The 24,484-nt window shown below is 35.4% G+C and overlaps 1 long non-coding RNA gene across 1 annotated transcript in view; it reads right to left on the bottom strand.

Annotated features, from left to right (window-relative positions):
• The window catches only part of LOC147820868 (uncharacterized), a 170,115-nt gene extending 149,997 nt beyond the window's left edge, over nt 1-20,118 (bottom strand). The window contains exons 1-2 of the long non-coding RNA XR_015448091.1: nt 19,962-20,118; nt 19,640-19,833 (exon numbers count right to left, since the gene is read on the bottom strand). This is a non-coding gene — a long non-coding RNA (uncharacterized LOC147820868). The remainder of the gene's footprint in view (nt 1-19,639; nt 19,834-19,961) is intronic.
• Between the last annotated feature and the right edge of the window lie 4,366 nt (nt 20,119-24,484).

Here is a 24,484-nt window from a genome sequence, read left to right as displayed (position 1 = left end):
TTTTGTACACAAATAACAGACTCACTGAGAGAGAAATTAGGGAAACAATTCTTTTTACAATAGCATCCAAAAAAATGAAATATCTAGGAATCAGTCTAACAAAGGAATCAAAAGACCTCTACACTGAAAACTACAGCACTGTGAAAAAGGCGATTGAGGAGGATATAAGAAAATGGAAAGATATCCCTTGTTCCTGGGTAGGAGGAACCAATATAGTGAAAATGACCATACTTCTAAAACTACTATATAGATTCAATGCAATGCCAATTGAAATTCCAACAATATACTTCACAGAACTAGAGAAAACAATCCAAACATGCATTTGGAACCAGAAGAGACCTAGAATAGCTAAAGCAATTCTAAGTAATGGAGACATGGCTGGGGGAATCACTATTCCCAACTTGAAACTATACTACAAAGCTACTGCAAAAAAAATAGCATGGTACTGGCAAAGGAACATACCTGAGGATCAGTGGAATAGATCAGAAAATACAGAAACAACTCCAGACATACTCAGCCACCTCATCTTTGACAAAGGAGCCAACCACTATCATTGGAAGAAGGACAGCCTATTTAATAAATGATGTTGGAAAAATTGGATTTCAACCTGCCAAAGATTAAAACTGACCCATACCTATCACCATGCACTAAACTAAGATTGAAATGGATTAAAGATCTAAATATTAAAACAGAAACACTAAACTTGCTGGAAGATAAGTTAGTTAGAACTCTGGAAGACATTGGCATAGAAAAAGACTTCATGAACAAAACTTCAGTAGTGCAACCACTGTGGAAGTCAGTGTGGAAATATCTCAAAGAACTAGTACTAGAGTTCCCATATGACCCAGCTATTCTCCTTCTCTGTATCTTCCCTAAAGAATTTAAAGAATCATACCGCAGTGATATATGTATACCCATGTTCATAGAGGCAAAAAAAAAAAAAAAAAGCTTGGAAGCAACTCACGTGCCCATCAACTGGAAACTGGATAATGAAAATGTGGTTTTTTTTAATCAAATGGAGTACTACTCAGCCATAAAGAATGAAAAACTAGAGTCATTTATAGCTAAATGGATGCATATCAAGGCCATACTCTTAAGTGAAATAAATAGGACACACATGTGTAAATACCAAATAGTTTCACTAGTGTGAGAAACTGATAGTGTAAACAAGGATTAAAATGATTAAAATGAATGCTTGACAATTTGAAGTAGGAAAAAAGGTCCAAAGACGAAGGAATGAAGGGAGGGGAAGGGGAAAGGAAAAGAGGGAAAGGAAAAACCATGAGAAAAGAAAAAAAAATGGAAATGAAATCTATGTAAATAGGTAATGGTGGAGGGGGTGAAGGGAGCACAGGTAATGGGGAAAAAATAAGAACCAAGATATATCATGTACAAGTACAAACACACAATGATAAATGTAAATGAATTGTATACCTAAAATGTACCAATAAAATGTACCAATAAATTAATTTTTTAAAAAAAGAATATTTAATGTCAATGTTCCTAAAACAATTTCATCAAGTAAAATGGAAGTAACCCTTCCAAACTCATTCTACAAAACAAGAATTACTTTGCTGCTGAACCATTACAAGGAGACTACAAAAAATACTATAGGCCCAAATCCCTAAAAAAAATAGGTGCAAATATCTTCAATGACAAAATACTTCAAGAGTACATTTAAAAGTTCATAAAGCATAATCGAGCTTGTTTCAATACAAGAATACAAAGAAAATTGAACATACACAAAACAATATACATGATAGATTACAAAAATGGCAGAATGCTACTAATTACATAATGATTTTAATAGATGATAAAAATGTTTGATAAAATCTACAAGTGGAGAAGATAGGAAATAGTGATTGAAATTGATTAAAAGATATTAAATGCATGCACTAACTTCCCAAAATACATCCCATCATGTAATATTAACATGTACTAATAAATTTAAAAATTCAACGTGTGTTTATGATAAAAACCCTGAAAATTACATAGAAAAGAATCATATATCAACTTAAAAAATATATGTAACTAACACACATGGAATGATGGAAAATGCAAATCAATTCCTCTAAGATATGGAGCAGGATGTGATGGTGATCTGGCTGCAACATCTGTCACCCCATTGATTGCCAGGGTTGAGTCACCTGATCTGGCTGGCTAGGTGGGTGTCCTCTTCCTCCCTCACCACTCCATATGCATCCCTCCCGAAGCTGTGAGCTCGGTCAAAGAGGATGACCACCCCTGATAGAGGAGGACCTTTTCCTCAGTCAAGGGTATATGAGTAGCTGTGCTCCCCTGCTAGAATCGCCAAACAAGCTCTTAAGATATGGAGCAAAACTCTCATCACACTTATTTAATATAATACTAGAAATTTTATCCAGAACAACTAGGCAGGAAAAAATAAAATGTATAAAATAGGAAAGGAGGAAGTCAAATTATCCCTGTTTGCACGATGTGATTGTGTATGTAAGAAATCCTAAAGACTGCATCAATTTATCATTAGAAATTTTAAGCAATTTAAGCAGTGCAGTAGGATGAAAATTCAACATAAATATCAGTAGCTTTTCTATGCAGCAATAATAAATGCACTAAGGAAGAAATTAAGATAGTAATCTGATAACAATAATCAGTAAAAGGTAAGATACTTAGAAATGTACCTAATTGTGAGTGGGACCAATCTTTAAAATTAAAATTTCAAAGCTTTAAAGAACAAAAGGAACAAAAGAACTAAAATATGGCAAATCCACTCATGTTTATGGATTTAAAGAATTAATATTGCCAAATAGCCATAATATTCAAAGTAATGTACAGATTAAATGGCCCATTTAAATACCAATGACTTTCCCCACAGAACTAGAAAAAATACTAAAATTCATATGGGAACACAAAAGACTTTGAATAACCCAAGCAATTCTGAGTCAAAAGAGTAAAGCTGTAAGAATCACTATGATTTTAGGTTGTACTACACTGCCATATTAAGAAAAAGGGAATTGCATTTGCAGAAATACAGACTTGCAGACCAAAAAACCAGAGTAGATGATAAAGAAATAAATCCAGATATCTTCTGCCAACTAATTCTCAGTAAAGTTGTCAAAAATATATGGTGGTGAAAGAATAGTTCCTCAGAAAATTGGTACTCAGAGCAACCCCACCGGAGCCAGAACCATTGCACAGATGTGAGCACATCATATGGAACACCCCCCCCCCCCAAAGCATGCCACACATTATCTGAATCCACACTGCAGAGGTCCCGGAGCAGGGGGTGCATAAAGGCCATGGTTATGAATCCCAGAAGATGGAGCAGAAGTGAACAAGAGAGAGGATCTCTCTGAGGTTCCTCAATGAAAATTGAAGCCCACTGGGAAAATGAAGAAAATCTCTGCAATAAAGGCACAGTGGACCACTGTGGTTGGTAAATTGGTGGGATCAGCACCTCTCATAGAAACCTAGACTTGTGTGGGGGGAGGACAGCTGGAAACTGCAGTGGAACCCTGCAGAGTTCAATCCTGCAGGAGGTCAGGGACCTCAACTTGGGCCTTGCAGCCAGAAATCAGCCTGAATCTCAGTAGACTACAGCTAGGTTGCTGAGACTAATTGACTTTGACCTGCAGACTGCTACCCACATTGTCTGTCAGGACAGCAGAGCCATATCTGGAGGGAGGCCCTATATGTATTTTTTTTCTTTTCTGTTTTTTTCTCTCTCTCTCCCTTTTTGTTCTGCATTTCTCTTCCTCTTCATTCCTGTTCCTGTCCCTTTGAATTGTTTCTCTCTCTGTGTTCTTCTCTTGACTGACACTATTTTTATAGAAAGGTTAATACAGTTTCTACCTTCCCTATTGCAGTTATTTGGTTCTGTTCTTGTCTCTGTTCTTTTGCTCTGTTTTTATCTCCTGTCTTCAACAGTTTCCCACAATTTGCATGGTCTTCCAATGTCCTCTAGCCTCACTCCTAACCTTTCCCTCTCCTTCTACCTCTTTATCCCTTCCTCCCCAACCCCTTCTAAATCCTTATCCTGAAGGGTAAATTTGCTATATTGAAAAGATTATTTGCTACAAACATATTTTGGTCTGGCTCTCAATTTTCATCTAGCTCATGCAGTTAAAGGTGATAGATTAAATGCTACCACAAATTATCATTTCATAAGTGGTGTTTGATGCTATTGTTGATGCTAATTGTGTCAGTTGGGCTAAGGTGTTGGTACTGATCTAATTGCTTGTCCTCCCTGATATACTGAAAACAAGATTGCCTAAAAGTCTTTAGAGACTCAAAGCCTAAAAAGACCAGCAATACCTGGAAGATATCTCTGAGAAGCAATCACTGCGTAAGGGCTCTAAATACAAGTAATAAAGATACTCACAATGAGCAATATGGAAGTATCAGCCCAGGAATTAAAGCAAAAAAGAGCACCAACAAGAAAATTAGAAATAAGAAGACACCTACACAAGGTGCAAAACCAGACTTCTAGCTCACCAAGGGCAAATTCTGGGGGGAAACAAGGTGGAAAAATCTGACAATCAACCACCTGAACACCCTGAACTAATAGCACAGGAAGTAACAAAACAGATGAATGAGGCTCTAGAAAAATTCAAAACAGAAGTAATTTCCCAGATAACTACAGAGATGGTGAGCAGAATGAAAGACATGATTAGAGACTCTAGAACAGAAATGGATAAAAATAAATAGATGACCTCAGGACCATGCTGTAAGCCATGAATACCCAACATAGGAAAGAAATGAAATCCATGAAACAGAGTCAAACAGATATCCAGGAGATTAAAGACTCCACTGAAAGTATTCACAGCAGATGAAGTGAACGTAAAGGTACTTTATGAGATATAGAAGACTGGATTGTGGTTAGTGACCATGAAAAGAGAGATTTCTTGAAAATAGTAAGGGATTATGAGAAACCAATCCAGCAGCTGCTAGATGGTGTAAAGGTGAATAAGGTAAGACTGATAGGATTCCCTAAAAAGCAGGAGAAAGTACAAATGATATTAAAAAATGTTCACAGAAGTAATAGTTGAAAACTTCCCATAAAGAGGAAAAGAATTTAACATACAGATAAGTGAGGCATATAGAACTCCAACTAGCCATGATCGAAAAAAATCTACACCTAGAAATATAACAGTCAAGATCCCAGAAACCCAACAGAAGAACAAAATTTTACAAGAAGTTAGAGAAAAGAAACAAATCATCTACAAAGGAAAGCCCATCAGAATCACAGCAGACTTCTCAACACAAACCCTCAAGTCAAGGAGAGCATGGAGTCAAGTATTTCAAGCCCTAAAAGAAAATAAATTCCAACCTAGAATTTTATATCCTGCTAAATTATCTTTTAAAATTGGTGGGGAAATTAGATACTTCCAGGACAAAGAACACCTGAGAAATTTCATGAATACCACACTAGTGCTCCAAACAACTCTTAAACAATATCCTAGAAAAAGACAATGAGAGCCACAACTCCATGAGGCCCAACAGTGAGAAGCCATCAGAAAAAGGCAAGAAACTAAAGGGAAAGGGGGAAAAATAAGAGCCAACAACAGGAAAATGCTATGACAAGAATGAATCAATATGTATCAATTATAACCATCAATATTAATTACCTCACTTCACCAATCAAAAGAGACTAGCAGAATGGATTAAGAAGCAAAATCCAACAACATCCTGCATAAAAGAAACACACCTAATTCAAAAAGAAATCCATAGACTGAAAGTAAAAGGATAGAAAACAGTTCTCCATTCAAGAGAAACCCACAAAAAGCAGGGGCAGCAATCTTATTTGCAGACAAATTAGATTTTGAACCAAAACTAATTAAGAGAGATGAAGAAGGTCACTACTACCTTGTAAAGGGAATAATTCAAGAGGAAAGGATGACAATTATAAATATATATGCACCAAATACTAATGCTCCCAGTTATACAAAACAAATATTAATGGACAGAAAAAAACAAATAAGCACTAATACAATTGTAGTGGGGGACCTCAATACCCCACTATCACAAATAGACAGACCATCTGGACAACAAATCAAAAATGAAATACTAGGACTGAACCAAGCTTTTGAACAAATGGACTTAATACATGTGCACAGAGTGGTCCACCCCACAAAATCAGAATATACATTCTTTTTGGTTGCACATGGGTCATTCTCCAAAATAGGCCACATGCTAGCTCATAGGACATGTTTAAGTAAATACAAAGGAATTGAAATTATCTCTTCTATATTATCATCCATAGTGCAATAAAATTGGAGATCAATAGCATAAGAAACCACAAAAACCCCACAAATATAGAAATTGACCTACACTCTCCTTATCAACCAATGGGTCACAAAGGAAATTAAAGAAGAAATTAGGCAGTTTCTATTATTAAATGATAATGCCAATAAAACATACAGGAATCTATGGGACAGAATCAAAGCAGTTCTATAAGGGAAATACATAGCAGTGAATTACCATACTAGAATAACAGACAGAGGTCAAATAAACAACCTAATGCTGAACCTCAAGCTCCTAGAAAAAGAAGAGCAAGACAAACTGAAAGCCTGTACAAGGGAGGAAATTATAAAGATCAGAGCAGAAATCAATGCATTGGAGACTAAGAGAATGATACAAAAAATCAATGAATTGATGAGTTGGTTTTTTGAAAAAATAAATAAAATCAATAAACCCTTATCCAAACTTATCAAAAAAAGTAAAGAAAAGGCTCAAATCCATGCAATTAGGAATGAAAAATGTGAAGTCAAAACAGATCCAGGAGAAATCCAGAGGATCATAAATACCTACTTTGAGAACCTGTACTCTAATGAAATGGAAAACACAGAATAAATGGACATGTTCCTGGATTCATATGAAGTACCAAAGTTGAAAAAAGAAGCTAAGAAATTCTAAACAGCCCTATTACAATCAGTAAAATTGAAAATGTAATTAAAAATTTACGAAAAGAAAGTCCATTTTCTGATGGCTTCAGTGCTGAATTTTCAAGACATTTATAGAAGAAATACTGCCACTACTCTTTAAACTCTTCAATAAAATTGAAAGGGAAGCCATACTTCCAAATTCATTCCTGCAAGCATTACGTTGATCCCAGAGCCAAGGAAAGACCCAACTGAAAAAGAGAATTACAGGCCAATCTCCCTAATGAATATAGATGCAAAAATTCTCAACAAGATACTGGCAAATAGAATACAAAGGGTCATCAAGAAGATCATATACCCTGACCAAGTCAGATTTATCCCAGGGATGCAAGGATGGTTCAGTATATGTAAACAAATAAATGTAATACACTATATTAACAGAGCCAAGGGCAAAAATCATATGATCATCTCAATAGATGAAGAAAAAGCATTTGGCAAAATCCAAAACACATTCATGATAAAAACCCTGCAGAAAATTGGAACAAAAGGTCTTTATCTCAATCTGATTAAGGATATCTATGAAAAACCAACATCCAACATCATACTAAATGGTCAAATACTGAAAACTTTCACGCTAAAATCAGGAAGAAGACAAAGATGTCCAGTATCACCACTCCTGTTCAATAGAGTTCTGGAAAAATTAGTCACATCAATTAGGCAAGAGAAATGAATTAAGATATGAAAGGAAGAAGTTAAACTGTCACTATTTGCTGATGATATGACTCTCAACATAGAAGACACAAAAAACTCCAGCAAAAGACTTCTAGACTTAATTGACAGGTTCAGTACAGTAGCTGGATAGAAGGTCAACACACAAAAATCAATAGCTTTCTTGTAGACAAATAACAGACTCAGTGAGTGAAAAATTAGAGATTCAATTCCTTTCACAATAGCATCAAAGAAAATGAAATATCTAGGAATCAATCTAATGAAGGAAGCAAAAGACCTTTACATTCAAAACTACAGAACTCTGAAAAAAGAGATCAAAGAGGATATAAGAAAATGGAAAGACATCCCTTGCTCCTGGGTAGGAAGAACCAATATAGTAAAAATGGCCATACTTCCAAAACTGATGTATAGATTTAATGCAATCCTGATTGAAATCCCAACAGTATATTTCAAAGAACTAGAGAAATCAATCCAAAAATTCATTTGAAACCAGAAGAGACCTAGAACATCAAAAGCAATTTTAGGCAACAGAGAAATGACAGGGAGTATTACAATCTCCAGATTGAAACTATACTACAAAGCCACTGCAATAAAAACAGCAAGGTACTGGCAAAGAAACAGACTCAAGGGTCAGTGGAACAGATTAGAAGATACAGAAACAACTGCAGACATATTCAGCCGTCTCATCTTTGACAAAGGAGCCAACCATCCTCATTGGAGGAAAAATAACCGCTTTAATAAATGGTGTTGGAAAAATTGGATTTCAACCTGCAAAGATTAAAACTAGACCCATAGCTATCACCACACACTAGACTAAAATTGAAATGGATTAAAGATCTAAGTGTTAAAACAGAAACACTAAACTTGCTGGAAGATAAGTTATGTAGTACTCTTTTTTTTTTTTTTTTTTTTTTGAGTACCGGGGATCGAACTCAGGACCTTGCTCTTGCGAGGCAGGCTACAGAACCAGTGACCTAAATCCCTCGCTCAGTTAGGTAGAACTCTTGAAGACATTCGCTTAGGAAAAGACTTTATGAACAAAACCCCAGTAGCAGAGGAATTACCACAAAGAATACACAACTGGGATATCATCTTAATAAAAAGCTTTTGCACTGCAAGAGAAACTGCCAACAGAGCTAAGGGACAACCTACAATGGGGGAAAAAAATTTTACCAGCTGATCCTCAGATAACGGACTACTATCTAGAAAATATAAAGAACTCAAAAAAAATCAGACCCCCAAATTTAAAGACCCAATTCAAAAATGGGCATCTGAAATGAACAGACATTTCTCAGACAAAGAAGTAAAAGCAGCAAATAAACATGAAAAAATGTTCAACATCACTGGTCATTCAAGAGATGCAGATGAAAACGATGCTGAGATTTCACCTCACCCCAGAAAGAATGGCTGCTATCAAGAAATCAACCAATAACAAATGCTGGCAGGGTTGTGGAGAGAAAGGAACCCTTCTCCATTATTGGTAGGAGTGCAGACTGGTGCAACCACTGCGGAAACCAATATGGAGATACTTCAAAGAACTAGGATTAAAGGTCCCATTTGACCCAGCTATTCCCCTTCTGGGCATCTTCCTAAAAGAATTAAAAGAATCATACCACATTGATATATGTGCACCCATATTTATAGCGGCACAATTTGTAATAGTGAAAGCTTGGAAACAGCCCAAGTCTCCATCAACTGGAAAATGGATAGAGACAATGTGTTTTTTTTTTTTTTATAAAATGGAGTACTACTCAGCCATAAAAAAATGAGGAACTAGAGACATTTATAGCTCAATGGATACATATTGAGGGCATCCTCTTGAGTGAAATAAATAGGACACATATGTGTAAATACCGAATAGTTTCTCTAGTGTGAGAAACTGAAAGTGTAATTAAGGATTAAAATGATTAAAATGAATAATTGATAATTTACAATAGGAAGAAATGGTTCAAAGGTGTATGGGTGGCAGGAGGGGAAGGGGAGAGTTCATACTTACAGGCTGGAATCTGGAAAGAGTTCATATATAGATTGTGTTCAAAACAATAGGAAGAGATGTAGATAGAGACTAGGCTGGAGCTCATCAGTGGGTTGGGAAGGAAGAGTCACTGAGATCAAAGGAGAGAAGGGTGTGTTTCCAGAAGAAGCACATACAACTATGTATACTACACACTACTCGATAGTGTGATAAATGACTGTTACTGTTTTATGTATTTATCATAACATGCTGTGCTTTTCATCCTTTAGAGCATAATCCTACTAATATAAAAGAGTTTACTGTAAAACAGTGTGCTGCTATGCCAATCATAGCCTCATGTATCTCGTGTTTAACTGCATATTTGGATAATATCAAGGGGCCATCACAGATGATTAATGTATACTTTTCAGTTTGCACTTAGAAGTTGGCACTCTGTGTGGTACTTTGTGATACACATGGATGAAATTGCTTAATAACATATTTCTTAGATTATATTTCCATCTTGTGTCATATGACTGTATTGAAATTTAAATATAAAAAATTTGGCCTATGTGGAATCTACTAGCTAATTAGATGTTTTTCAGACCACTATTTGTTCAATATTAGTTTTGAAAATCTTTCTAAAACAAATCACATCCTTTGATGTCTTGTTAATGCTTGAGATTTTTTTAATTATATGGAAAAATGTTTAAGTACTTTACAGTTTTGCTTTAGTTGAGTTCTATTATATCTGATTATTATAGTTTTTTCCCTTGCATTGCTCTTCTTGGAGTAATTCTAATTTTTGTATATATGTGTGTTTAGTGAATGATAATAAAGTTATACATTTAAAAAACACTCCACTTTACACCTGTGAGTGTATGAGATGTGTGGGAATGCATCTAGATATAAACCATACTACTCTATGTTTACTTTTTCTACCATTAGCTTGTGAACTTCTTAGCCAGGTACAGGATATGGTACTTAGTAGGCACTCACATCAGTATTTATTGAAATGATCTTGAATTCTTTCTTACTCCATGTGTAAAATTCTGGGTCTCTGAAATGTCTTGCTCTCAAGACTAAAAAAGCAAAGGGGATTCCATTCTTAAGTAACATTTTGTTTTATATCTAACCCTCTCAGAAATGAAATAAGGGCTAGTGGCAGTAAGCGGTAGGCAGAAGAGGTAGCAGCTCTGACAAGGGAATGTCTCTTTGCATCTTCTGCCATTAAATTTTTTAGTTTGTAGATTATCTCAGCAGTTTGAGCTGCAATTTCCTTTTATCCTTTCTAAATTTTTTTTTTCTTTTTTTGTCGAGCAAGCGGGAATCTAACTTCTGAGGGTGCCCATTTGGCATTTCTCTTTATTTTTCCTTATAAATCCCATTCCTACCAATCAATTCATGTCATGTATGGAGGCTTGTTATTTCTGTACCTCTTTCCTTGCTAAAGCAAGGAAGATTCTCTCTTCATTGTCTTTTCTGGTTCAGCCTGTATCCAATCTAACATCAGTATTTCTTTAAGATGCATGTTCCCAGGCTTGCATATGCTCCATGCTCTTTTTGAGATTCCAGATGTAAATCAAATGGTGACAGCAGCACACTTCTTTTTTTCCATTAAGTTTATTGGTACATTATAGGTATACAATACAGTTGCATTCATTGTTGGGATCTTGTACCTTCACATGATATATCATGGTTCTTATGATTCCCTATTCCCCTGTCCTCCCTTTAACCCCTTCTCCCCTCCCTATTTACAAAGACTTTATTTCCATTTTTTCCTTTTCTCATATTTTTTCTTTTCCTTTCTTCCCTTTCCCTACCCTTCCCACTTCCCCTACCCCTTTGGACCTTTGCTTCCTATTTCACAATATCAATTATACAATTTGATCCTTATTTACACTTTTAGTTTTTCACACCAGAGAAAATACTCTGTATTTACACGTGTGTCCTATTTATTTCACTTAGGAGAATGGCCTCAATGAGCAGCATAGTTCTTTGTATGATGGGATCTGAATGAAGCTGGGAGAAATTTCATTTACATTTAGACTTGTTGGAACCACAAAATTAAAAGAAGAGTAAATAAAGATGGAAGGGGAGAGGCTAGAGAGTACAATTCAGTGAGAAAAATACTTCAAGTTTGTTAGATTTCCAGTTTTTAAGTCTTACCTAAATGATAAGCTTCTACTACCCTTCCTGAATACTGCACAGTGGGAGAGGGATGAAATCTCATCATAATTAAGCCACAAAATTGGTGATCAGGTATTAAAACAAACTAAGGCAGCATCAGAACCAAAAGGTGAGGTTAGTAAGCTGTGTTTTTTTTTCTGTCTCTATGGTGAATATACCTGTGAACATAAAGTAGGATTTCACAAAAAGTCTTCTTTAGATGGAATATTTTTATATATGCCCTCTCTTTAAACTTCCAGACTCTCCACACAAGAAGAGATCTCAAAGATCATCTATGCTGTTTCTGCATGTTGGTAGTTTGGATATGCAATGAAGTCTTTTCTTCATAAGAAACTGCACAAGGAATAAAAATTTTACAAGAAAAAAAGAAATACTCTGAAAGAGTGAGAATATAGGCCCAGAGCCCAATTTTTCAATCTCCTTTTGCAGTATGTTCTTTAGGGCCCCAAGGAACACATTTTAAAAACTACCAGAATAGTCCAATTCTTTCTTGATGAGAAAATTTAGACCAAATGTCACTCTGAAGTTTAGTTTAAGATCTAGAACCCAGGTTTTCTGATTACTAACCCATGGGTGTCCTGTAATTTCATGCTGCAGCTTCTTATAAACTTATCATTAAATTCCAATACAGGTTAATATATAGACTTAATATATCTCTCCATGTACAATGGAGATTTTTGTACATATAAAAGTGAGACATTCCCTGAAAACAAGCTATGATGCATCTTTTGGAGCAAAAATTAAGATAAGACCCAGTTCTATCTTCAGAGAAAAACAGCAGCAGTCAATTTGTTATGAAGAGTGAGGGTAGGAAGGAGTTCATGGTAGATATTTCAAGTCTAGGCCACTAAATGGATAGAATGGATTCAAAGACATTAATAATTATGATTACTCATATCACTTCCTGTAGAACCATTGATCCCAATCGCTCATGTCTAGCAATAGAGCTCTCCTTAAATGGGCACTTCTTTTCCACATAGCCTGCTCATAGTACATTCTCAACACAACTGTCAGTGATTTTATCCTATGAATTCTTCAATCAAGTCATGACCTCTTGCAGGCTAGACTTCACAACGTTTACATTAAATTTTTAATTGAAGACTTATGAGACAAGAATGGTAAGAAAAATGATGATAGTGAAAAATGAAAGTCCACACAAAAGTGATGAAATCTTGCAGGCACCAAAATTCAGAACGTTTCTTTATTTCACATGAATGCATTAAGTATATCAATTACAACACACAATATACTGAATTATGAATATTCATATTAGACCCTACCACATCTATTTGATATCAAATGCTCAGCTTATTTGTGTGCTATGTCTGTACTCTGATTGGTCGTTCAGTAATATGTCTGGAGTTTATCTGTTTACATAAGTCTTTATCTCTTCTCCAAAAGTGCATAACTGTGTAATTACAAATACTTGATTATTATTCATATTATTTACTTTAGGTAAAAATGTCAATAATATTGTTTATTTATATTCAATTTAATATTAATATTAATTTTATAATTCAGTAGGTCCAATGGGTTATAACAGACAACTAAATGCATGTGTGTCTGGCTGGCAATCTTAACTGAGACTTATTTTGGGGGTGGGACTTATAAGCATCCTGAAAAATCATGCTAAGGTTATTTTTCTAGTTCTGTCTTACTTTGAGGGGGAAAACAACAAGTCCTGAATTATATTAGGTAAAACTATATGCAATTTCTATTTCTGTACTACAGAAAGAGTTGGATATCAGTCACTTCATATCATTCAACCTAATACCTTTCCAAGATTTCACAAATCTCTTTATTATTTTCTATATTAAGACATTAGACCTTGACTTTGTAAGTTGGTCTTGTAACTGGTGTTCCTAATCTCTTATTCTCTTTCCTACACTGATCTTCTTTACATACATACCTTTGATGGAGTCATAACTCTAAACTTACTAATCATTCTTCATCTTGATCAGAGGCCACCAATTGGTTCCTACTGATCATGAATCACTTTCCCCATATCTGACATATCCAACAGGTAATATTCACATGTATGTTTTCTTCTCATGGATGTATGCAACTTGGGGGATTATTGCCAAATAAATTGTGTGGGGAAGTGAAGCACATTCTATGTAAAACCTTTTGATGTGTTATTTGTAAAAGCATTTTCCAAGACTGTGAATAATGAAATCAAATATTTAAATTAACTAGGCAATTTTGAATGTGCTGAAAGATATTTACCCGATAACTTTACATGTTTTAAAATCATTTTCCATGATTTTATTTATTTATTTATTTATTTTTTGGTACTGGGGATCGAACTCAGGCCCTTGCACTTGCGAGGCCAGCAGCAGCACCACTGAGCTAAATCCCTGGCCCATGATTTTATTTTTTAATGAGAAACAAAACTGATGGAAGCAACTGGCCAGCTTTTGGCCAACTTTTTCTTAATTTGAAATGAAATGTCTGTTTACCTTATTTGAAACCATAGATCAAGTTAATCATAAGTAAACACTAACCTCAACAAGGTATTGTGGCTTGCAATTATTTTTCTCACCATTTCAATTGAGCCTAAAGTTTATAAAACACTTTTTGTACTTATAATAATGTTTATTGCTTATACCCATTGAACACTAACTATAAAATAGGCACTGTGTTCTTTGGTAGTCTCAACAGACATCTTAATTTCTCCTCATCATTCATGGACAGAGTAAATATAAGACATCCTTTATTTATGTCTTAGCCTTCTTCCTAATATGGATGTGCCTATATGTGAGAAATACATATACACATATATATATATGTATATATATGTATATAAATAACTACAAAGTTACATCTTATATGCCCTATGTCTTTCAAGTCCTTACAATCACAATCACTCATTACAGAATGAATCAGATATAAGACTGGGTAAAATGTAAAGTTAAATGTTTTATAAGTTTTATGTAACTCTCAGTAAGTATCTTACAACCCTACCAAACCTGCTTTCCTACTCAAGAAAGCACATTGAAAAAAACTTAATAAAAATGGTCTTATTGTAGGATAACCTTGAGTCTACTTTACTTAATTTTTGTTTTAAGTAAATCATTTGCAAACATTAGTACTTTAACTCTTATGGGTAACAGATTACTTTTGACACATCAGTGCCTTGCAACAAGTGGTCTGGTTTTTCTGAATAAAGTCCAGAGCCTTTTGGCTGGCCTTCAAGAGTGACTGTACTCTGGCACTCATCTTTTATTTTGTACCTTTCCATATGCAGTGTTTTAACCAAATGGATCTCTTCACTAGATTTCTCCCTAGTTGCAACAGGGCACAGTGTTTTCTCTTAATATTATGAACTAATATAGGAGCCAGAATTCAATCTCAGGCAGATATTTTGGTTCTAAAGTCCAGACATTTGACCATTACACTCTAGTGCTTCATATATAGTTCTTATATTAGAGCACTTGCCATCTACTTGGAAGGGAGGCAGAATGTCTCTTGCTTGTGCATTTGCATGTTCGATGGAAAATTGCTTGTAGTAAATATATCCAACTAATGTATTAAATCAATACTCTAGCTTGACAGTATGGTGAAAAAGAAGTCAGCATTTAAAAATAAATATATTAAAGTTTAGGGAAGCTATGTTAAAATTGTACACAATGTATTTTTGTATCAGACTGTGGCAAACCCAAAAGACTATTGGAGATCAGAAAGCAAACTACGTCCTGTGATTTCCATAACCTAAGTCCCTATCAGCTATGAGAATAAAATTTACTGCTTACTGCTTCACAAATATTACAGACATCTGGCATAGCTACTCTTTCATGTTTAAAAGTTAAAAGTTCTAAAACTGCTAGGCAATTTACAAAGCCATTTGTGTTATTCAGCTTTATGTCACTGTGACCAAATACCTGAGAACATCAACTTAGAGGAATAAAATTATTTGGGGTTCTCAATTTCAGAAGTTTTAGTCCACAGTCAGCTGGTTCTATCACTATTAGTATCGTGGCAAGTCAGAACCATCATGGCAGAAAGGCATGGCGGAAGAAGTATGCTGACCTTGTGGGGGCCAAGAAGAGGCTAGGAGAGAAAAGAAGAAGTAAAAAGAGGAAAGGAGAAGAGAGGAGAGGAGAGCAGTAGAAGAAACCTCAAGAGGAAAGAACCAGAGATAAGGTATAGTCTCCAAGGTCATGCCTGCATGACCCACTCCATTCAACTAGGCCCAAACTTCTTCCTAAATTTCTATTACTTTCTAGTGATGCCATCAAATTTTGAGCTCATTAATGAATTAAGCCAGTGATGACTTAGAGTACTCATGATTCAATCATCTTCTGAAAGCCCCACCCTTAAACACATGAGGGACATTTAGATGTAAATCATGACACCACTTCATTGGTATGTTAGTGCTTCATATGTAAAATTCTTTGTCTCTTCCATTTACTATGTATTTATAGTTGGGTGAATTGAAAAATCTAAACCTGGTCTCTTCATATGTAATATAGTAATGTGTTCTCCAATGGTGGTTGTAAGGACTAAAACATAACATATATAAATTACATAGCGTGGTGCTTGGCATCTACTAGGGTTCACAAATGAATTACTTTTTACCCTGTTTTATCCTTTCTGTCAGATAATAAATTCCTTGGATGGGACAATTACAAAACAAGATTACAATATATTCTAGGATACATAGATTCTGGCCAGTAGCTTTGGGAAAACAAAGTCGACACCTGGAGAATTTAAGCAGCAATGCAATGTATGATTTGTTTCCTGAAATCTGCCAATTGTCACCATATACTAATTTACTAACTCCTCACACTAAACAGCATACAAAATATTCTAATATTTCACTTCCAAAATATATAAAATTTGTCCCATCATTTGTAACTTTCACTATCTCTCACCCAGATGGCTGCAACAGCTTCCTAATTGGTCTCTATTTACTCTTGACTCATTTCAATCTGTTCTCTCCATTGTTTCCAGAGTAAACTTTCCGAAGTGTAAATCAGATAATGTCATTCTCTGGCTGAAAATATTTCAGTGGTTCATAATGATGCACATGGTACAATAAAAGGAAAACATCTTAACATAGCTTACTGGTCAGTTTTTGTCTAATTCCTGCCATCCTCTTCAGTCTTATCTCTAGCTATTTCCCATATACAAACTGTATACTTCTGTAAAATTGAACCTCTTGAAATTTTAACCACAATTTATTCTTTGTCCTCCTCCTCTTCCTCCTCCTTCTCTCCTCTCCATCTCCCTTTCCTTTTCCTTCTCATTCTTATTTTTCCTCTTCCTCTTCTTCTCCTCCCCTCTCCTTCTCTTCTCCTTCTTCTCCTCCTCCTCCTCCTCCTCCTCCTTCTTCTTCTTCTTCTTCCTCTTCCTCTTCCTCTCCTCCTTCTCCTCCTCCTTCTTCTTCTTCTTTTTCTTCTCCTTCTCCTTCTCCTTTTCCTTCTTCTTCTTCCTCTGTCTCTCTCTCTCTCCCTTTTGTACCTATTCTTTAACACTTATACAAGTAGTGAAAGACCATACATCTCTTTGCTTCAGCCACTGACTTCCTTTGCTATTACTTCAATATGTAAAATACCCATTTGGCTTAGAATCCACACAATTGCTGTTCCCTCTTTCTGAATTACTCTTTCTCCATATATATACATGGATTCCTCCATTTTCTTCACAGCTCTGTTGAAACATTCAAACAATTCTATCTATATTATATCCCAACCACATCATTCTTTCTTTTTGCTCTGGTTACTTTTCTTTGTACACAAAATATATATGCATATGTTTATGTGTGTATCCTCCCAGAATATTTGCTATAAGAAAAAATAAATTTTATCTTTTATTTACTACAATGTATAGGATGAAAAAAGTGCCTTCCATAAGATAGGTATTCAATAAATATGGTTCACATCAATGTATGAACGCTTCCTTCTGTTTCAAAAATTTTACTTTCCTACATTTTCAACATTTGTGTAGGTAATATTTATTTAGTCTTCAGATTGCACTTTCTTTACATTAAGCAGCTAGTTTAGGCACACTTGTTCTGTCCTTCCTCATCTCCCTATATTTTCTCTTATGAGAATAGATTATTACTTTGTGGAAAGAGTGAATGAGCACAGATTGCAGCAGTCATTGAATACCATATTGGATTGTCTAGACTTAATTTTGTTGGCTATAGAGTCATTTAAAAATTATTCAGGGTAATATTACACTTCAAAAGAATATATTAGGAAGATTACTTTGGCCACAGTGTGTAGGATATTTTTAACAAAATAAGTGCAGGGATCTCTTAGATGATGGATACAAAGACTCAAACAAGGAAACAAATATGAAGCATGAAAAATTGAAAACCAGTCTGAAACTGTCGTGAAGGAAGAATAAACAGGACTATATGACAAACACAGTGGAAGGTACAAACCATGGCAATGACAGTCCCAAAGCATTGGCTTTCCATGAGTATAAGTTGAGTTGGAGTGATTTAAGGGGAAATATAAGTGGAAATAATCATCAAGCTGTTGGAAATTTGGTCACCAAAAAGCTAAAGATATGTTGAAAGATGAATTTGTTACCCTTGTTAGAATCCAGACTGTGCTCCTGAGTAAAGACAATGAAGAATGAAGAAGCCTCAATTTAAGGTGTTAATTCTATGATGGTATCAGAAACCAAAGTGGGTTGCTCATTACTAAGCTTAAAAGAAAGACATCACCAAAGAAAACATTCTAATGGCAATGAAGCTTTGCATGTATGCTATGGAAGGGTTACAGAAGTCATTTGATCATCACAACAAACCTGTGCACTATGTTATGTCATTCCCACTTTACAGATAAAGAACAAGGCTTAGCAAAGTTTCATACATCCATCAAGTGGTTCAACTTATAATGGAACTCAGGTATTTGTGATTTTTTTCTACTGCATCACCTCCCAGAGAACAACCATCATCAATACACATATGAAGAACATTAAAATTACTATGCCCACATCATAAATATTTAAGGATTTTTTAAAATTTTATTTATTTTTTGGTAGCAGGGATTGAACTCAGGACCCTGCGCTTGCTGAGGCCGGTGGCAGAACCACTGAGCTAAACCCCCAACGAGGATTTTTAAATGACATAACTGATGGGAAAGATTTTCCTGTGATGTATGTGTTGTAGGAAAAAGTCTCTGTGGTTTCCTTTGAAATGGTAAGGGTTAATGAGATTACCGAGCTCTGTGGCAGGCTGCCCACTTCTCATTTTCTATTGTTACTACTAGAGTGAAGGAACATCCTGAAGCATCTTTTTCTAGAAATTAACTTCAGTTTATGGAAGCCCATATAGAAAAAAAAAACTAACTTCAATTATTTCCTAGTTCTTTATAGTACTAGAAATATAAGTCTAAAATCAAATTTTATAGATGGGTCTTTTTTGAGGGAAAAATACCCAAAAGAACCTCATAGTTATGAAAATTTAAAATCATGATCTTAACCTGGAATAAACCAAGAAAAAAACTAAACTTTAATCCTCTTCCATTTGTTTGTGGGGCTTTTGGACTAGCTTCTTCTGTTTGAGTTTAGAGGGTGGATTTAGGTTACTAATGGGGCTTACAGAGTCAGACAGAAGCACTATCTGATAACCTGAAGTTGAGCTGAGAAAATGGAGCATAGCAGATAGCCTCCAGAAGCAGTCCTCTGTAGTATCCAGTAAAAGAGTTTTCTTTTCCACATTACAATTCCTTTCAGGGAAGTTTGTAAGTAATCACAGACTGGTGCTGCCTGTATTTTGATTAAGAAGGAAGACACCTGCATCTACTTTGGGGGAATGGGATACAGAGAATAGTAGCTGCCTGGTAAAGTGATGGTTAGGAGACAACTTGAAAAGATAGGCAGAGATATCTGGGATTATAGATGAAAAAAAAAGACCACAAAGAAAGTTATGTGGCAAATATACACTCACCAAGATTCTCTAAAAGAAGGAGATTCAGTAACAGTGGGGTTTCTTCTGCCACCTAAAATTCCCCTACCATTCCAGCAAACTGGGCCATTCTGTAGCCCAGGAGGTTTTGGCTTAGTCTGGAGTCTACCTCATTTTCCTGAAGTTGTCTTCTCTCCAGCCCTGCCAGTTTCCTTCTTCTGTTTCATTTAGCTTTTCTGGTGGTAGAAAGGAGAGAAGCTTTTGGAGTTATCAAGCCTACATCATCATTCCTTCCCTCCCCTTCCCCCAAGGAACCTAGAGCAGAGAAGGAAAAAGTTGCAGGTTAGAACAGCAAACTACCTACCCGCAGGCCATGGTGAGGAACTGGGTGCCTTTGATCAGTTCCCCGTTACTGGGCTGATTTCCTCATGTCCTTTTCTTTCTTTCTTTTTTTTTTTTTTGGACTTTAAAATTTATTTTTTTTTTACCCATTTGGTTTGTGCTGAGCAGACATGATTAGCTACCTAAAGGTCAGTAGGATGGAACAATTTGGCCACAGCCCAATGTTTCAGCTTTACCAAGAATACACTGTTCTACTGTATGAACCTTGGCACTGTTAAAAACAGCCGATTCAAGCCCACGTTACTTTTCTTTCCTTCCTTCTTTTTCCTTTTGTTCTTTTTTCATGTCCACTTTTTTCCCCATGTGTCCCTGGATTTGGTTCACTTACTTAAATTGACCTGAAGGAACTCCTCATAACCAGTGGAATATTTCTGACCCTGGGCATAAAATAGGTAAGGAAGAGAGCACTGTATTATTTTCATTTTCAAAGTGGAATTTAGATTAGGCTATTGATAGTGTCTTGGTGAAATACTGAGCTGAGACAGAAGAGATGGGAGAATCACCTTGCAAGGGGATCTTACATGAGAAAATACTGAGGACACATGTAGTCTATCAAATAGGGAGATTAGAAAATATATTTTTGGGAGTAAAGTAGACTGAGTTCAGATATTTGAGTGGCTTTGGCACAATTTGACATGATTTTCTTGGTGACACAATTTTCCTTCCTATCTTCCATCCTTTCCCCTACTTCATTCCACTGTGTTTCCTCTATCACCATGACCACCTTTACTAACACCACTCAGCCCATGGCTTATATCTCAATTTCTTCCACACAAGTCTCCTGTCAGGCCTCTTTTGAAAACTCTCCCAGCTCTTATGGGACTGCCTTTGTATTATTGCCTTGGCATTCTTGTTTATTGCTATTCTTAATTAGAAAATGTATGAGATAGCATGAAAATGAGGGTAGGAGAGTCCTTCTTAAATTCAAACACATAGGTCCACATTCCAGTTCCCAAAACTAGGGAATCTTTTCCTAGCCCGTTCTTCCCATGGGCATCAGGACTCTATTATAGGGCTCTACTTCTGTCATCCAAGAGTATGTCCATGTAGGTGATTTAAACTATCCTGAACCAATGAAGCCTAGATTGAAAGACTAGGAATTGTTTCTTCTGGATAGTTAGACTATATGTAATGTAAGAGGAAAAGTATCTGAATAAAAATGGCCACTAGTTCATATGCATCTCAATGAAGATAAGGAGAGGTCAACAGATAAGATAACAGCTGTAGGCCATATAAAACAGAACACTTTCCAATACTGTGGGCTCTTAGTAGCACAGGTAACTTAAAAGTTGCTTCATTCTTCCCAAAAGATACTCAAGAATGTCTGGTTTGGATAGATGAATGTTGTATTCCATGGGAGTCCTACAGCTAGTTCTGAGCTCTAAATTTATTAAAGATATTGACATACTGAACTTTGGCAAGAGGAATTTGAACCACAAATTAAGCTATGGCTGAGACAATCTGGGAAAAAAATTGGTTCCTATAGATAAGAGAAGAATCATAGATTTTTTCCTTCAAACACTGATGCTCTAACATGAAGGAATAGGACTGACTATATTGCCTGAACCCAGGTCTATACCTGGGATGAATAAGATTACTTTTATGAGAGTCTGAAAAGAGGGATACTGAGTGAAGTTTAGGGGAAGCAGAAACCTAGTGTGATCCCACCTTGTTTAAACACTCTCAGAAAAGTAACATAGGAAATACTCAGTGTCTGAGAGCCTCTATCTACTAACATATAACCTGTGAAGGCCTTAAAGGACTAGAGAAAAAAATTTCATAGTCAGACTAAAGAAGATTTAAAAATTCCTGTAATCCCAGCACTCAGGAGTCTGAGGCAGAAGGATTGCTGCAAGTTCGAGGCCAGCCTGGGCTACCTAGTGAGTTCAAGACCAGCCTGAACTGCATAGCAAGACTCTCTTAAAAAAAAAAAAGATTTAAAAATTATAAGTGAATGTGCCCCAACTCTCTTTGTAGATAGAATGGCCTTTGAAACCAGACCCACTGGATCCTCATTTCTCTAGCCTCTTGATGTTATTTTCATAGTCCTTTCAAGCTATAGCCTAGCTCTCAATCATTGAGGAGGCATCAATAGTTTCCACCAACTGATGCTTTTTCACTTCTCTAAAACAATACATTCTACTTTAGATAAAAGAAGAAGAACCTTGAATGATCCTTCCAACCCTGAAATTCTGGGAAATCTGCTCAGTATTCACCTACTTGTCTTCATTTCCTATGTCAAGTCCTGACCTTCCCCTGGGAGGCAGTGTTGGGTAATTCAAAGAGCAAAAGTTTTAGGTCCTATGAGAGGAAAATTCAAATTCCAACTCAACCTCCACTGCTCATGCAGTGACTAAGTTACCTCCTTTCTGGAATTTTTACATGTTCCATTCATAACATGGAGACAGTGCATACTAGTAGTGCTGTGAGAGCTAATGACATAACTATGTGAAGTAGTTAGCTCAATGCTTGAAAAATAGGTATTTTCAAGTAATTATTTTTATAAACAAAATTGCCTCTGACTCTTCTAGAATTCTGATTCTAGTACATTGATTTGTTCTGAAATTCCCTTAGTATTTGTGTAAATATAACACATTACAATTACTTGTGTCTTAGTATGGTTGTATGATTATCTACTCTGGAGAATCTCTATGTCACCCTAAAGATACACCATGGTGTCAAATTTAAGGGGCACAGTAACTTGAAGGGAATTGAGATGAAAAGAAATAGAGCAAAAGTGTTAGAAATAATAACATGAGTAATAGGTGTCAGTGCTTGAACTGCTTAGGCTGGAAAAAATTATTAATAAAAATAACTTTTCAAATATTTTAGGATAGTCACATGAAAGAGGGATTTGTCCTGCTGTGTGGAGATTCACAGCAACACATTAAGATCATAATGGACAAGGAGATTTAGGGTTCAAATAAATAACAAACTGCCTATGCAGTGATACTTTCCTTAGTACACGAAAAAAGATGTTAAAACACCAACTACCATAGATATCATGCCATGAAGCTACTCACTAGGGTAGACAAATAGCTTTGGTTAACTTCCTTTACAGGACAAAGCACCCAATGATAAATGTAAACGTATTGTATACCTAAAACGTACCAATAAAAGAATAAAAAAAAAATTCTGAGATTTAACAAGATTCAAATCCAAGTAATTAATAAAGTCCTCAAACAGGAGAATTTCTCCATGAGGGCTGAATGGGAAACATTAGCACTTTATTTCTTTAACTGAATATTGATCATACATTTATATATGACCATCTTGAAACCTAAGTGACATAAGCAAAAACACACTTAATTATGATTTCATGCAAATTTTACCTTTATAGATTATGTAGCCATTGTGTGGACTATCAATATTAGAAAAAATATAATGCAAGTCATATGACTTGTTCTAAGTATTCTAGTAGCAACATTTTCAAAGACGAAAATAAAAGAACTTTATTTCCACAAAAATGTATTCAATTTAATCCAACAAATGAAAAATACTATTTCAACACATAATAAATATTTCAAAGTATTAGTAAGATTTTATGACATCATATTATATTCCCCAAATCTGTTATATATTTATACCTACAGTACATTTCAATTAAGAACAGCCATATTTCAAGGACTCAATAACCCTATTTGTTGACTGGCTACTATATTAAAAAGTATAGACATAGAAAACAAATTTAAAAATCTCTACAAAAACAATGCAAACTGTATGAACTTGCCTGAAAAGAAGTATGGTAGAACCTCAAAGAAAATATACGAACATGATATTATTATGAATAAAACATGAGTACTTGTTTGATAAGATTAGTTATCTGGTTTCTCTTAACATCTTTTTATTTCTGCTTTAAATCAATGGTTTTCAAACTTTATGGGTAAACATACATGGTATGTTTTAAATCTGAAAGACTCAAGTATTGAAAATTTGCTCTCCAATGTAACAAAGCACACAGGTGGGTCCTAAAGACATAACTGGATCATAAGGGCACTAATTTTATCAATGGATTAAATCCATTTTTAATTTATAGCTGAAAAGGCTTATTAGGTGGGGTTCAAGTAGAGGAAGTAGGTCACTGGGAGTATGTTTTTCAAAGTTGTATCCTATCCCTAGCACATTTTTTTCAGGCCTTTTGTGATCTCTGTGTATCCTGGATTCCAGCATGTGAGTAGCCTTCCTTTGCTATGCCATTTCTGTCTTGTAGCCAGCTGACTATGGACTGAAACCCTCAAAACCATCAGTCAAAACAAATCTTTTTCTCCTTTACATTGTACATGTCAGGAATTTTATCTCAGCAATAAAATGGTGTCTAAAATGATAAATCAAAGTAATACTTTTATAAAAGAATATAAATCTTTAGCATATAATATACCTTCTGATATATCTTTTTCTTCCTTTTCCTTTCTTCCCCACTGTACTTTAAAAAAAACCTACCAGTTGAGCCACCCCAAGCAAAGAGAAGAGGCAGCTGTGCCACAG

The sequence above is a fragment of the Heterocephalus glaber genome, unplaced genomic scaffold (genome assembly GCF_053883595.1).
Source record: "Heterocephalus glaber isolate CG9 unplaced genomic scaffold, H.glaber_assembly_v1.0 deba00001790, whole genome shotgun sequence".
NCBI lineage: Eukaryota > Metazoa > Chordata > Mammalia > Rodentia > Bathyergidae > Heterocephalus > Heterocephalus glaber.
The sequence above is the reverse complement of the archived record's forward strand: the minus strand, read 5'-3'. Positions and strand labels throughout refer to the sequence as shown.